Source organism: Acomys minous (genome assembly GCF_964271855.1).
Source record: "Acomys minous genome assembly, chromosome: 3".
NCBI lineage: Eukaryota > Metazoa > Chordata > Mammalia > Rodentia > Muridae > Acomys > Acomys minous.
Genome location: NC_140485.1, coordinates 73,548,829 through 73,565,145, shown reverse-complemented (window position 1 = coordinate 73,565,145; position 16,317 = coordinate 73,548,829). Strand labels below are relative to the sequence as shown.

The following is a 16,317-nucleotide window of genomic DNA, read 5'->3' as shown; positions in this document are numbered from 1 at the left end:
AATGTGTTCTTTGCAAACAAGGGTGCAAGAAGATGTTCTAAGATTGCCCTGAGTACCGGGTGTGATGCAGAAAGAGCTCCTGTGGTCAGGAATCTTTCATACCCTCTCAGCTTCATATTTTAATTGTATTAGAATTAAGCCTTTAATGCTCACATAATACAATCAGTTACATTCCATTTCAGTTGTAATGGCTCAGATCCACGGACATGGTTCTTGGCTATCGTGAGGACCTGTCTTTCTTATCCCTGGCTGCCTGTTGGAATCACTTGTGCAGCTTTGAAGAAACACAGAGGCCGGGGGCTTGTTCCCTGGGCCTTGACCCATTTCCTCCGGTGGAGCCTGGGAACATGACTATTTCAAGCATCATGGGGGCTTCTGATGTGCAGCCAGAATCAAGGATGGAGTCAGACCATGAAGGATGAGGTAGGAAAATTGCTGGTGTCCTAAACTTTTATTGCTACGTCTCTTATTGTCCTCTTTAATAGGGAGGTATTTCACTGTAGCTGGGGGGGGGGGGGGAGGAGGAACCCTAACCTGCTTCTGCCACCCAAAAGGGAAGCAGTTACCCCAAGAGAGATGGAGGGGTATAGCTGCTGAATCAGTGCTGGAGTGATTGTGGAATTGACATGGGAGTCTTGAATAAGTAGTTGTTGCTCTGTGTGTGTGTGTGTATGTACATGTTTGTGTAGGTGTGCACATGTGTGTGTGATATACATGTTTGTATAGGTGTGCACATGTGTGTGTGATATACATGTTTGTATAGGTGTGCACATGTGTGTGTGTATGTACATGTTTGTGTAGGTGTGCACATGTGTGTGTGTGATATACATGTTTGTATAGGTGTGCACATGTGTGTGTGATGTACATGTTTGTGTAGGTGTGCACATGTGTGTGTGATGTACATGTTTATGTAGGTGTGCACATGTGTGTGTGATGTACATGTTTATGTAGTGTGCACATGTGTGTGTGATGTACATGTTTGTGTAGGTGTGCACATGTGTGTGATGTATATGTTTATGTAGTGTGCACATGTGTATGTGATGTACATGTTTGTGTAGTGTGCACATGTGTATGTGATGTACATGTTTGTGTAGGTGTGCACATGTGTGTGTGATATACATGTTTGTATAGGTGTGCACATGTGTGTGATGTACATGTTTATGTAGTGTGCACATGTGTGTGTGATGTACATGTTTATGTAGGTGTGCACATGTGTGTGTGATGTACATGTTTGTGTAGGTGTGCACATGTGTGTGTGTGATGTACATGTTTATGTAGTGTGCACATGTGTGTGATGTACATGTTTGTGTAGGTGTGCACATGTGTGTGTGTGATGTACATGTTTGTGTAGGTGTGCACATGTGTGTGTGTGATGTACATGTTTATGTAGGTGTGCACATGTGTGTGTGTGATGTACATGTTTGTGTAGGTATGCACATGTGTGTGTGTGATGTACATGTTTGTGTAGGTGTGCACATGTGTGTGTGTGATGTACATGTTTGTGTAGGTGTGCACGTGTGTGTGTGTGTGTGTGTGTGTGTGTGTGTGTGTGTGTGTGAAGTGTCCAGAGGATGATGCTGGGCATCTTCCTCATTTGCCCTCTGCTTTCCTTTTTGAGACAGGGTCTTTCACTGGCCTGGAGCTTGCTGATTCAGCTAGGTTGCCTGAGCAGCGAGGCCCTGGGATCGGCTTCTCTCTCTGCCTTCCCAGCACTAGATTTACAGGTGCACCACACTTGGCTTTTCACAGGAGTACTGGGGATCCTGGGTCCTTGTGTTTGAGTGGCAAGCACTTTATGAATGAGCCATCTCCCTAACCTGCTTGCTTTCTTTGCATAAACCTCACATGTCACCACTGGCACTTGACTGGAGGTTTATGCGATTCCAGGTGGAGGGAGACAGATGGCTTCAAAGGGAAGGGACTTTTCTGATGAGCAGAGGCAGCCACCCACATGTGTCCACATGAGAAAGGCAGTCTAAGTTTTCTAGAGTGTAACAATGATGGGTGATTATGACCGCTGTTACTAACCTCCATCTTGCCGTGCGAACTGGCTCATGTTTCAGTCCTAGCACTGCTGTGTGTTCCCCTCCAAGCCCAGCTCCCTCTCTGAGTTGCTTCATTTGCAAAGCAGGAGGGTGTGTGTGTGGCTGTGTGCGAGACACGATTAGGCACAGACTTCTCCCTAGCTCTACCAGAAACTGTGATCAAAAGGCTGAAATTAGCGGTCGGGCAGCTGCTGAGAGGAGGCTCACCTTTCAAGAACAAGACAGCTGGAAAGTGGCATCGTTACAGAGGAAACGGAAGCCCTCTCTCAAGGGGCTGCTGTTTCACACGGAGTTAGCACATCTGTGTGGCTCCACGCGGCAGATCATGATGAAAGATGAGCAGCGAGTGGCAAGTGGAGGTGTTTGAAATAGAGGAATCTATTTTAGAAGGGACTGAAACAGCTGGAGGAGGCAGCCCACACTGAAGCAGCCTCAGCCGATATCTTGTTGCCAGGACGTAGGTAGTCCCTGCTGCTGTGCCAGCAGACTGCCTTTGGCCTCAATGTCTGGCCTCAAAACTCAGCCCAAAGGCTGAAAGCAGGGATCTGGGCTTGCTTAGGGGTTAAAAGAACCCCTGCCTGTTAGACATACACCTCTTCTGGGAGCCCAGAAAGTTCTAGGAATAGGGCCCAGGCACATTACTCTGGGTTGTTTCACTGGTTGTGGTGGGTGTCAAGAGTACAGACAGCTGGACCTGACCATGTGTGTGCCTGCAAAGCTGGCCATGCGTGTGCCTGCAAAGCCAGCTACTCAGAAGGCTGAAACAGGAGGATCTAAAACTCAAGGCCACAGAGTGAGTTCAAGGCCAGCACTGGCAACTTACTAAGGCCCTTTCTCAAAAGTTAAAAAGTAAAAAGAGAGCTGGGAATACGGCACAGTGGTAGAATGCTTGCCGAGCATAGGTGAGACCCCAGGTTTGAACCCCAGTATTTCAAAGGTCAACAAACAAACAAAGCAAGAAAACCAAAACCTTGGAGCCAGACTGTGTGGGTCTCAATTCCAGCTTTGGCACTTAATAGTTGTGACTCTGTAAGCAAGCTATTTTACCTCTCTGTCTAATTCTCCTTATTTTTCAATTCAGTAGTGGTAGCTACCCAGCCTGTTGCAGTGAGGATGTGAGTTAATATTTCATAGAGCACTTAGGGTAGCGCTTGGCTGCACAGTACACTGGCAAATCTCTGTGCACAACTCCATCCATATTTGTATTTATGAGTCTCTTTGTAAATTGTTGTGTACACAGAAGAATAAAATATAGTCTATCAAATGGCCTCATTTTCCTCTCAAGTAGAGGATCAGGTCAGTGTAGAGTCCTGGGTTTTCTTGTTTTTTTTTTTTTATATCTGTGGTGAATGCATGTATGTACTTGTATATGTGCATGTGTGTGTATGTGTGTTTGTCTGTCTGTCTGTCTGTCTGTGCTCACACATGAGTGGAAGCCAAAGATCAATGTTGGATGTCTTCTTCTATTACTTTACAATTTACCTTTTTGTTGTTGTTACTGAGACAGTGTCTCTCACTGAGCCCAAAGCTCGCTGTTTCAAGCTGGTTGGCTGGCCAGCAAAGGCACCCAGTGTCTGAGTGGCTGTGGAAATCTCGGTCTTCATGGCCTCAGTACTAGGATTACAGGCATGACCATCGTACCTCGGTTGCACACGGTTGCCAGGTGTGGCAGTTTGAAGTAGAAATGCTCTCAGAGCCTTGAGCACATCCACATTTGGGTTCACAGAGAGTGGCACATTTAGGGGAGGGTTTGGAGGTGTGGCCTTGGAGGAAGTGTGACACAGGAGGCATATGCCATTTTTAGTTTGCTCTTTCTTCTTTGTTCTTGCTATTCATGATGTTCAAGGACTCTTAGCATTTAGTGCCTGCTGCCTGCTGCCATGCTGGACTCTCTTTAGAACCGTAAACCCAAATAAACCCTTTCTTTTACAAGTTTCCTTGGCTGAGTGTTTTTATCATAACAACAGAAAAGTAACTGATATGCTGAGGCTTTGAACTCAGGTCTTCGTGCTTGTGCAACAAGCCCCAGACTCACAAAGCCGTCTTCCCAGCCCAGGCTCTTGAGTTTTGATTGAATAGTGACCCTCTCTCTGGAAGCATGCCTGTGCTAATAGCCCCAGGGATCTGCTGACCTCTCTTTGATCTCTGAGAATCAGGTCTGATCTGTGAGAATAGATGCTTGGGTAGCCCATGCCACAACCTGGGACTCCCCAAGCCTCTCTAAGGCTTCCCCTGTGTCCCAATTTCCCATACATTATTTCTGAGATAATCACAGACAATGCTACCTGTCAAGTCCCCAAAGCCTCCTGTGGCCCAACCCCTGCCACTGCAGACCCTTGCTTTAGTTTCTGATTTCCATGAACTACACCTGTACTCTGAGCAATGCAGGAGAGTGAGTGGCCCTTCACCTCCTCCATGTCCCCCATGCTACGTCTCATTTCTGATAAATCCTTCCCCCCTTTATCTTGTTCATCTCTACTTCTGGGACACCACCGAACGCTGACCATTGTTTTCTGGACACTGCAAGGGATGGATGAGTGAATAAATGGAGTTGGCATCTGGGTATCACAGTAGACACAGCATCTAGCACTTTCTTTTGAATGCACATCAGGCACTGTTTTAAATGCTTAGCACCTGAGTTCTGAGCGCTAAGTTCTAGGTGCTCCCTAGCATGCTGTCAAATTGGTGCAAAACATGCATAGGGAAATCAGATCTCTAGATTTCTAGAAGATTCCAGGTTGACAGATAGACAGTTCTACAACCGAGATAAGCCGGTGGTATTTCCCAAGCTTACAAAGCCATCTCAGAGCCAAGTCCTACTGAGCTGAGTCTGGCCTGGTGCAGTGCAGTTTCTGGGCTGTCCTCCCTCCTGCAGAGAAGACATAGAAGCTGCCGCTTCACTGAGCCCCCTAATAGCCAGGCCTTATTTTCCCTGCCACCCGGGGGGCTCTTGCTCACCATGAGCTCACTTCTGTGCAGCAACATACTGTAAAAGGAAAATGGTAATTAGAGAGAACGCTTGAGCAGAGGAACTTATGTGGAAAAATGCGTTAGTTAAACGAAGCAGTAAAGATCCTTTTAAAGTGTTAGGCCCACATGCCTATCTCTAGTTCTCCTTTGAAGGGAAGAGGTAAGAAAAATACACAAAGCGCATTGTTGCTTATCTGTTGGCTCCACTTTTACAGGGCTAGTGATGTTAAGTCCAGTCCCTGGGGTTCAGGCCCCTGTGGCTGATACGATCGGTTCCTGTTCACAACTCAGTAGCCTGGGACAAAAAACCGCCTAGCCCAACAGATGGGATTTAGCAGGATTACATCCACATCAGGGCTGCCATGTGTATCCAGAGCAGGTGCAGAGAGAGGACTGTGGAGCCAGGGTGCAAGCTGCTGCAAGGAAAGCCCAGCTCCTGCTTACTTTTTCTTCATAGATTTTACTATGACCCAAAGCCAGATGCTTTGCTGATTTGTTTGTTTGTTTGTTGTCTTATACCTAGCTAGCATGAGAAGTTCGAGCACATAAAGATTTTTTACCAGTCTGGTTTACTTTTGTACTGGGGGCCCAGCAAGAAGCATTGTGTATCGTTTTCTCTCTAGGATATTTCATGTGGGAATATCCTGTGACTATTCATCTCAGAATCTTCAGTGTTCCAGCCGCCATCTGGCACGTAGTAGGGGCTCTAGAACACAAGACCTAGGAGGGCAGGGGACTTATCTTATCTTTGCTCTATCTCAAGCTAGCATCCTAGGTGATGCATTAGACAAGGCATGGCAATCCTTTTCTGTGAGGAAGGAGAAAGCTAACATGCTCAGCCTTGGGGGCTATTGTAGGCTCAGCCTTAGTTCCTCAGTATACTGGAAACAGATAGACCGATGTGCATGAGCAAACAGGATGGCTACACTGTAATAAAACTTCACCCAAACAGACAGCAGGTGGGAGTTGGGGGAGCTTGCCAGTTCTTTCTTTCTTTTTTTTTTTTAAATTAATTTTAATTTTATTAATTCATTCAGATTACAACTCAATTGTTATCCCATCACTTGTATCCCCCCATTCCTCCCTCCCTCCTGCTTTCACCCTATTCCCCTCCCCTAGGTCTAAGACCGAGGGGGACCTCCTCCCCCACTATATGGTCATAGGCTATCAAGTCTCATCTTGGTAGCCTGCTTATTCTTTCTCTGAGTGCCATCAGGTCTCCCCACCAAGGGGAGGTGGTCAAATATGGAGCACCAGAGTTCATGTCAGAGGCAGTCCCCGCTCTCCACATAACTGTGGAGAATGTCCTGTCCATTGGGTAGATCGGAGTAGCTGAATATGAACTCTATAAGAGAAGGCATTTAAAGAAAATGTATATATCAGTAGCCTGCATGAAACCAAACAGTGCCTTGCAATGAAAGACACCGAATAAATGACTGAGTAAACAAACTAGGTAGTGGAAGGCGTTTGGATGGGCAGCTTCCTCTTTGGCAGCCTTGGGCTCTTGATCTAGAGACGACCTCTGGAAGACCATAGAAGCTTCTTTTTAGACCATAGATAAAGGTTGGATGTCATCTGAAATAGCATTCCCATATCTGAGAGTTTAGAGTATGTTGACAAGTTAGGGCTTGAGTGGGGCAGGTCAAGTCTCTTTGTCACATATGTATGGTGAAGGCATGAGAGAGACTGAGCCTGGAGGAGACAGGGGTTAGGAAGGAGAGAGCTTATATACTGAGGTAATTCAAGTGGGAGGACAATTAGCTTCCTCTAAGAAACAGGGAGGATGTTCTTAGCATTTTCTAGAAGTTACTAGTTGGCAGACCTGGCCAAAGTGCAACCAGGTAATCAAGAGAAAGCTCAGTCTACTGGGAGCATTTAGAAAGACAGGGGCCTGCTGAGAGAGGGGTTCTCACAGTGGTTAGGGGCAGTGGTGGATGGTCCTTTCTAGCTCTGAGAGCTGTTCTGTAACGCTGTTTTCAGACAACTCTGGGAATTACCTTTCTGATGAAGCTATACTCCCCAGCCTGGCTCAGGAGCTCCCTCCAGCACGTTCCCAGCCCGCTGCCTCACTTCCCCCGTTCTCATCTCCTGAATCCTGTTCCGGCTCCCGCAAACACCAACCTTACCATCTGTTCCTCCATCTCAGGTCTTTGCCCTGTTACATCCTTCAGCGCTGTTCTATTTTAGACTTCTCCCATAAGGAGATCCAGAAGCAAAAGTTCAAGTGGGCTTATCCGAGAGCTGACTTCAGGACGCAAGGGAAGGGAGCAGGAAAGGGAGCTGGAGAGGGAAGGTAGACCATAAAATGTGCTCTATAAAACCTGTGGTACCCGGAGTTATCACATGAAGAGTGAGAAAATTGGGCTGCCGAGGCATGGGTAGGGAGGAGAAGTGGCGACTTGCTCTCACTGTCTCATCTGCCACTTAGGTGGGCACAAGTAAGCCTTGTAATGAGAGAGATCCAGAAAGCAAAGACCAGGAGACACAGGCTGCTGAAGGTGGCATAGTGCTGTAGTTAAGGGTGAAAGGTCATGGGCAGGCCTCTCATCTATCTGTTCTATCTGATTTTGATTCCAGTTTTGGTCACACTGGCTGCCATTTTGGAAGAGAGAGAGATCCTGATTTGGTCTGTCAAGCATTGGTAAGCTCACATGTGATTATATCTGAGAGGTCGGCAGAAGCATAACTCTAGTGGCTGGTCCTAGAAAAACAGGCTGAGAACTGATCTGATGGCCACTGTGCATGCTCACGAAGCCAAGGTGGACACGAATTTCTATCTACACTGGGACCATTGACTTGGACTCTGGGAAAGTGATGATTCACAGCCCTTCAGACTACAAGGTTCTCCCTGCTGACCTTCATGGTCCAGATAATTATAGCTAGTCTAACGCCTCATATTTTCCCAATCTTTCCAGCTTCTGCCCCACCAGCTGGCAGCATACATGTGGCTTAGGATTTGAAGAGAAGTCCCACTCTTTCATTCATCCAGTCTTCCTATAGCTATCGATGGCCTACCGTATTACCCACAGGCACCACCTAGGTCCTAATGGAGGTCACAGTCAGGAACAGAAGACAAATTTTAATCATACACATATGTAACTTCAAGCTCCTTATTAAGTTGTTATGGGGGATCTGTAGACTGTGTGTTTCTTAACATTTGGGCGGTGGGGGGCAGGGGGAAGTGCTTGGGCCTTTGCAAATGCTTCTGTGCAGCTTCAGGGTAGAAGGAAGCATATGGGAGAGAGCATGGAAGTGGAGCAAGCATGCTGATCTTGGCCTGGTAATTACAGATGGTGCCTTGGCAATAAACAAACACCGTCTCTGCCTCTCTCTTATGAGTTCAGCTTGGCCTGGATGCTGTTAAATCTCACCAATCAAGTCATTAACTGGTTGCTTTGTCTTCCAGTTAGTGAAATCAGGATGGCCAGTAAGAGCATGTGGGTCTGTTTCTAGAATGTAGAGTCCCACAGATCTTGGGAGGACGATTGCTAGTGATGGTAACACAGTGTATCTAGTGGGTGGGTGAAGACCCAGCTCATACCCAAAGTAAGTGAGGACAACCAGAGGTGTAGGAAGAGAGCAGGCCATGATTTTGGGACGCAGCTACCTCTGTTTTCTAAACTTACCAATTTTTCTTTTCATTGCTGTGAGTTGCTTCTTGGTTCTGTGGACCATAAGGCATATCCAGTACTTTGACTGATGCTTTGTTTTTTGGCAGGTGGCTATCGGATGAGCAGGAGACAGCATGAAGCCAGTGAGGACAGCACTGACCTCTGAGGTCTGTCAGACTCCGGGGAAATCTCAATAGCGGCATCCCTAGAGGCAGCTTCTGCAAACAACTCCTGGATGGGACTCTGCTCTTGGACAAATGGAGAATGACCCTGTTAAATGCAGAGGCTATTTGGATTTCTCTGTAGACCATGCACTTTGACTTTTGAAAGAAGCTGAACTAAACAGAAGACTTAAAAGGATATTTAACTCAACTAGGAAGAAATTCATATGTCATGGGCAAAGTGAAGAGAAGTTCATGGCTCCTTTTTACATGTGTATGTGTGTGTATGTTTGCATGTGTGTGGGTGTACATATGTATGGATAAACATGTATGTGTATGTGCATGCGGGTGGAGGTCAGAGATTGAGGTTGGGTGTCATTTAATCATTTAATTCTGGACAGCAGTAATGATGGAAGGCAGAAGAGAACACACATGTCCTGGGTCCCAGCTGGTGTAATGGCAGCACATCATAGGTACACACACGTGATAGAGAGCCCCCTATTTCCATCTCAACAGAGATTATTGTTCTTATTTTACAGAAAGCAAACTAGAGGCGAGGGAAGTGAGTCAGCGGCTGGAGGGCATGCAGCCAGTGGGTGGCAGAGCCGAGGTCCACACCTAGGTTCAATTGCTTTCAAAATCTTGACGTTTATTTTACCAGTGAGGGGGATATTTAAGTTCCCCTCCGGACTATAGCCCTTCAGATCCACCAGGATGGGGCACACCAGGGAGAGATGAGCGTAAGGAAAACAAGACTATAGAGGCTTAGGTTGGCAGGATGTGTATGGAATTTGCATGCGCTCTGCTGACTGTAGAGCTTAGACTCCTTTTCTACCGATCTGCTTGAGTGACAGCTACTGCATGTGTTTGACCTGCACATTTCAGATGTTAGAACAGATCTCATGATGAGCCCCAGACCCAACTACCTAAGTGGCTACTTGTGTGTATCTAGTTTAATGATCTTCAAGCAGCGGAAGGCAGTGTTCCCTGCATGTGTGTGTGTGTCTGTGCATGTGTATGTGTGTGTCTGTGTGTCTGTGTGTGTGTCTGTGTGTGAAAGTATATTGTGTGTCTGTGTGTATCTATATGTGTGTCTATATGTGTGTCTATGTGTGTGTCTATGTGTGTGTCTGTGTGTGTGCCTGTGTGTGTTTGTGTGTGTGTGTCCCTAGGTTTCATTGTGCACTCCATCCTTTACCCACCTGCTGCTTCCTTGTTTTCTGAATCAGTGACTGCCGTCTTTTCAAGATGGTGCTCTCCACAACTCTCTGGCCAATCTTCACCTGCCATCTTCATCGTTGGAACATAGGCCATCTTGTACCAGACCTATTGAGGTATCGTGTCCCGTAAGACCTCTCATTGTTTCCCAGCCTCTTTCACCTGGCTGCAGAGTCTTGGTGGAATTTGCAGCGTGACAACTGTACAGCAGAAGGCTTAGGGACTTCTAATGTAGAAATTGTGCAGTGGCCACGCTGGTCAGGTCCTTGCTGCTCAGCGTGTGGTTCACAAGTCGGCACCACCAGCAACATGCCTGTGAGACTCACAGAGTCTCAGCCCTTACCTTAAACCTAAGAACCAGTGTCTGCATTTTAACAGGGTGTCTAGCTACTTCCTGTGCCACATGAAAGTTTCCGAAGCACCAAAATAAAAATGATCAGAACTGTAAGGATAAAACAACAACAGCAGCAGCAACAACAAAAAGCACAAAAGAAACTCTGAGCTTTTTTTCCCCTGGGAAATATGAAAAGAATTGTTCAGCTAACGGGAAGGGGAAATATGCAAACTATTGGCAGCATGAATTCCTAGAACTCTCCGTGTGAGGCTTAGGTGTTATTTTATTTTATTCATCTTTTGAATCCTGATAGTCATCTCTGGAGGTCTTGTAATCTTTCAAGAAGGAGAAGCACAGTGTGTGTGTGTGTGTGTGTGTGTGTGTGTGTGTGTGTGTGTGTGTGTGTGTGTATTGTGATATCCACTAGGGGAAGAGGAAATGGAGGCTCATGGATCCTCCATTAGCATCAGGACCTGAATCCAGACGTTCAGACTCACTGGTCCAACAGCTTCAGCAGAATGGATGTAGTTCATCTCCTTGTCAAAAAGCAACTCCAGAGCTGAAGTTTTAAAACGCTTGGAGGTCTGCTGTAAACACAGGCAGCTAAGCCTCATCCTTAGGGCTTCTGCCTCAGCAGATTTCATATGGTGTTGGGGAATTTGGGTTTCTGCCAAGATCTAGGTGATGCTGACATTGCTGGCAGAGGGGCCATACCTTGAAAACAAAAGAGTTTCACATCATCAGGTAAGACTCTTGGAAGAAAGGCCATATGCTTACCATGACAAGAACTGTTGTTAGCCTTCACACCTCCACTCATAAAATCCTAAATTTTTATGTATATACTAGCACATCTCTTTCAAGCAGGATGCAAGTGCACTGACGGGGGTCTTTATACCTTCTGGGTTATACAATCAAAGCTTGGAAGGACAGTCCATCCAAAGCCAGGGCTTTAGAGTGAACTGTCTCAAGATGGAATCTGCTCAAGGCCTCTTCAGTCTGTTTTCAGTTAGCAGAGCTCTGCAGAGCAAAGTGAGATAGATGCCTGGAGTTTCATAACACTGTGTGCCAAGAGCCAGACAGGAAGCCCCTCCCCTGGCCCAGGGCCAGTTATTTTTTTTTTCCCATCAGCTACTGGAGACACCAGGACCTTGGCTTCTCTCAGACAGTCACTAGGGAACATAGTGCCGTTCCTATTGACCTAACACATCAGAACGTTAAGAGTTAACAACTATCATGTACTTATTGTCGGTAGACCGGATGTTCAATCCCATGACTTGAGTGCCCCATCCTTGCAGCAGTGCTGTGGGTGTGACCGTACTGCTAAGTGAGCGGGGGATGCAAGCCACTGTTCATCCCCTTCGGGAAGCTAAGCTTAGAGAAGGGATGAGCAAGCACACAGAAACCTGTGTACGTAAAACAACAATGAAAGTCTGATGAGTGTTGTTATTGAGCGGCTCTTCCTTTGGATTATTTGATTTGATTTTTTTTTTCTCTACCACAGTCTGAAGAGAGGGCCTACTGTGGTCATTTTTAATAGACGAGGATCCTCGACCTCAGAGAGCTAGTGCGCTTTGGACGTGGGGAAGGAGTCTAGAGGAGCGGAGTGAACATCACTGTGACTCCAGGGTCAGCGCTATTAACACGCTCGCTGTATCAAAGCACCCGCCTGTCAATGCACGGTGCCCATGGAAAGGGCATCGCCTCCAGCTTAGGAAGAACACGAAATGCAAAGTCAGGAATAATACTCATCCAGGCAGAGCAAGTCCAGCCTCAGATGCCCATAACTGGATGTGGTAACTGTAAGTTAACTCTTATCTGATCCAGATCTGTTCTAGAAGCCCTAGGTTAAATCTGCTCTAATGCGTTTTGTTTCTTGTAAGCAGTGTCAACAGCATTTATTCGAAGAAAATATTCTATAGTCAGAGCATTGCATATAACTGATTATCTGTTATCTTTTTTTACTATATAGAATCTGAGTGAGGATACCAACTCACGGACATTTTTTTTTTTGTTTTCTTTCCTTTTTTTTTTTTTACATTTTTTTATTAATTTATTCATATTACATCTCGATTGTTAGCCCTTCCCTTGTTTCCTCTCATTCTTCCCTCCCTCCCACTTCCCCCCTTCTCCCCTCCCCTATGTCTGTGATTGAGGGAGACCTCCCCCCCCATATATGCTCTTAGAATATCGAGTCTCTTCTTGGTAACTTGCTATCCTTCCTCTGAGTGCCGCCAGGCCTCCCCATTCAGGGGACATGGTCAGAAAAGGGGCACCAGAGTTCATGTGAGAGTCAGATCTCACTCTCCACTCAACGGTGGAGAATATCATGTTTGTCGGCTAGGTCTTGGTAGGGGTTCGAAGTTTACTGCCTATTTCTCCTTGGCTGGTGCCTTAGTTTGAGGAGGACCCCAGGACCCAGATCTGCCTGTCATAAAGTTCTTCTTGTAGGTTTCCAGGACCCTGTGGGTCCTACTATTTCCCCATTCTTCCATGCTACTCTCACCTAAAGTCTCAATAGGATGCCCTCTCCTCTGACCCACTTTCTTGGTAAGTAAAGTTTTTCATGGTACATATCCCTTGGACTAGTGTCTTGATATAAGTGAGTATATACCGTTTGTCTCTTTTCGCTTCTGGGTGAACTCACTCATTATGATAATTTCTAGATCAATCCATTTGTCCACAAATTTCGGGAATTCCTTGTTTTTAATAGCTGAGCAGTATTCCATAGATCTCTGCTGTGGGAACTCCTTATCTAATGGATGGAAAGAACATTCTGAACATAAACAGGGATCTTTCCTATTTCATAATTTTTTTTTTTGTAAGACTTTTAACTCACTGTCCTGGTTAGTTTTTTTTTTTTTTTTTTGGGTTGGGTTTTTTTTTTTTTTAACAAAACAAAAAACAAAAAAGAGAGAGCCTCAGTTGAGAAAAAAATGGCACCACCAGAGTGGCCTTAGGCAATCCTGTGGGAGCATTTTCTTGATTAATGATTAATGTTGGAGGTCCAGTTAATTGTGGACGGCCCACCCCTTGGCAAGCAGGCTGAACAAGCCCGAGGAGGAAGTCAGTAAGCAGCATTTATCCATGGCTTCTGCTTCGGTTCCCACTTCCAGGTTCTTGCCTTGAATTTCTGCCCTGACTTCCTTGGATGATGGACAGTGACGTGGAAGTATAAGATGAAGTGAACCCTTCCTTCCCCAAGTTGATTTGATCATGGTGTTTTATCATAACGATAGAAATTCTAAGACACCCACCATGCTTTATGTATGTATCATTAGGATCATTGTGTCTTTATAGAAGAAACTAATACTTGTTTGGGCTAAAGGAAACCCCAAAGGAGGTTAAATCCCTATGGAATTCTCTCCAGGAGAGAATGGAACTCTCATAGAAAGTGCTGCAAATATTACACAGTGAAACATGTGGCGCGTGGCAGGAGTTTCTTCCCATGGTCTCGCTGTTCCAATTTATGGTGGGTGGCTGATACTTCACTCCCAGCAACTTTGTAAGGATCAAGAGACAAAAGCATCTCACCAAATGTACCATTGGCTCTTACTTTATAGTGTAAGCAATCTTGCATGACCTCAAGAGGTTAAAGTTTGTGCCTGACTCTGCCACCCTCACTAGGATAGGGAGTGAGTGTATTGGAGGTCTTCATCCATACCTGAGATGTAGTCACATCCCAGATGGGAAGTAGCGAAAGTTATAGGGTGGACATGATAAAGCCTAAGAAGAGGTGGAGAACAGGTGATCTGGGACCCATCCAAGGATGGAAGGAAAACTCTGTTCAGGAGGTCAGGGCTCCAGTACTGAGGACAAAGCCATTGTCTCACTGAATGTGGGCAACTAAAACTAAATTGAAGTGAAAAACTCTTCTGAGACAGATACAGAGAGTTGGGAGAAAGAGAGTGAAAGAGAAATGGGGAGGGAGAGAGAGAGAGAGAGAGAGAGAGAGAGAGAGAGAGAGAGAGAGGAAGAAGGAGGAAGAGGTGGTAGAAGAGGAAGGAGGAGGAGGAGGAGGAGGAGGAGGAGGAAGAAGAAGAAGAAGAAGAAGAAGGAAGAGGAGGAGAAGGAAAGAGAAATGGGGAGGTGGCTGTCAACTGAATCTCAAAGAGTTTCTAAGACCACCCTCCCGCGAGGGTAAATGGTATTAGCGGATGGTTCCTGGTGTGTCTTGCTTGGCTAGGACCACAATCATGTGATAAAAGCATAGATTAAAAGGTTGTTTAGGGATTGAGATGTGCTTTTACTGTAACTGAGGGTTCTGGTGAAATTCCTAGAAAATTGTAGGCTTACAGCAAAGGTTACAGGAAGGAGGAAGGCCACTCTTGAAGGTCATATATGCCTAGGCTTTAAGCATGACTCATTGCTACTTTAACATCCTTATTTAAAATATCTCTGTATAAAAGAAATATTGTCTCTATACTAGCAACGTCAACAACAGATGGTAACTGTGCTGGAACTCTTGACTCATAGCTGGTGGGAGACTTCGACTAGACTCCAGGGTGGGGGGAAATCTTTACTTCTCTGTGTCCCTTTAACTTTCCATGTCTTTCTATCCTGCTTAGTGTCTGTCTTTCCATATCCATTCTAGATTATTCAGAGTCTATAAATCTTGTTAAAACCGAGAGCAAGAGCCATAGATATACACCACAGAGCTTGTGTTCCTGGCAATCAGCAGAGTAGGGAAGGGTAGAGAGGTGGGAGTGCTGGAAAAATGAAGCTATCCACCTAAAATTCAAGGATCTACCTTCATCAGCTCCTTCTCTGATATAAAGGGCCCCACAAATGTACATCTTTTAAACATAGTTTTAGCCCTGGTTTTTGAGACTTTAGCTTCCATGTCCTTTTTATCTGTGCCACCCTTCAGTGATATTCCAAGTTTTTTTCCTTTGCTTTGTTTTTAGAAACCCAAGACTCTGGCAAGTTCTTTGTTCCCTGTGGTCATAAGTGGCCAGATTTGAGGCTTGAGAACTGTCCTAAGTCACGTTCTCTGTCACATCCTTATGCCAATCTCCATCTGGATCTTGTGGAATACCTCTAAGTTACAGGGTGTCTGAATAATCTTTCCTTGGCCATTTGGAACTCGGAACTGATCATGATCACTTCCTCTCAAGGCTCCTGTCATTTTTGCTTTGTCAACCAGTTTCTCCTTCTTGGTCACAGTTCAACCCAAAAACAGCAGGTCTTCTGGGAGCCGTGAACATTTAGATAGATGCTGCGTCCTTATCCAGATGAGATGTGGAGCGGGCATCAGTGATGTGAATCTTATACATTATGGGAGGTCAGTGTGGAAAACTGGATGAACAGGAACCCCTGACACATAATCTCTCATAAGGCATTATTCTCTGTGAATTTTAATGTTTATTTTACAAGAAGAAGGTTCTTACATTGCTTTCTTGGCAAATATAAGAAGCAGTCAGGCCACACAGTCTGGGGTGGAGTTATGCCTTTTGGGTTGAGACTCCTTAAAAGGATCTCTCAAATGGTTTGGGAGGCCTTTTGCTATGTCTTCTGAGCATTTCAAGCCCCAGCCTTTCCTAGCTTGATTTTCATTTGTTTGTTGAACTTAGAATTCCTGTCTTGGGAATCCCAAGAGAACTCTTCTATCCTTCAGAATCTTGTCTCAAGAGAGCCCTGTTGACTGTCAGCCAGCATCACATCAGTTACTTCCTGGAGTCTGCGTGGGAGGGATTGTCTCAGTGCTTTCAAAGAGCCTTTAGGTTGAAACAGATTTCCTTGATAATTAACACTAAATGAGCACACAGGCAGAGCATCTTGTCTTCCAAAATTGAAACCCACATTAGCTAATTAATTCTAATTAGAGACTGACAGTTCCACGTGGCACAGTAAGCCTGTAGTAGGTGGAGTTTTTCCTGCATCTTGACAAGTTAATTAATAAGGCCCAAATACTTCTTCCCAGGCCCACGAGTCAGTGAGGCACTCTGGGGCTGTTTTTTCTTTGAGGAAATGTTTAGGTG

General features: G+C 45.5%; 2 long non-coding RNA genes across 3 annotated transcripts in view; both read left to right on the top strand.

Moving 5' to 3' along the window:
- The first annotated feature begins 263 nt into the window (after positions 1–263).
- LOC311594292 lies at positions 264–9,180 on the top strand. The gene is made up of 3 exons (XR_014778030.1): positions 264–423; positions 7,593–7,656; positions 8,734–9,180. It is a non-coding gene; the product is annotated as an uncharacterized lncRNA (long non-coding RNA).
- A 3,501-nt stretch (positions 9,181–12,681) lies between these two features.
- Positions 12,682–16,317, top strand: part of LOC311594483 — a 42,354-nt gene continuing 38,718 nt past the window's right edge. For both annotated transcript variants that reach the window (XR_014778103.1, XR_014778104.1), the window contains exon 1: positions 12,682–12,886. This is a non-coding gene — a long non-coding RNA (uncharacterized lncRNA). The remainder of the gene's footprint in view (positions 12,887–16,317) is intronic.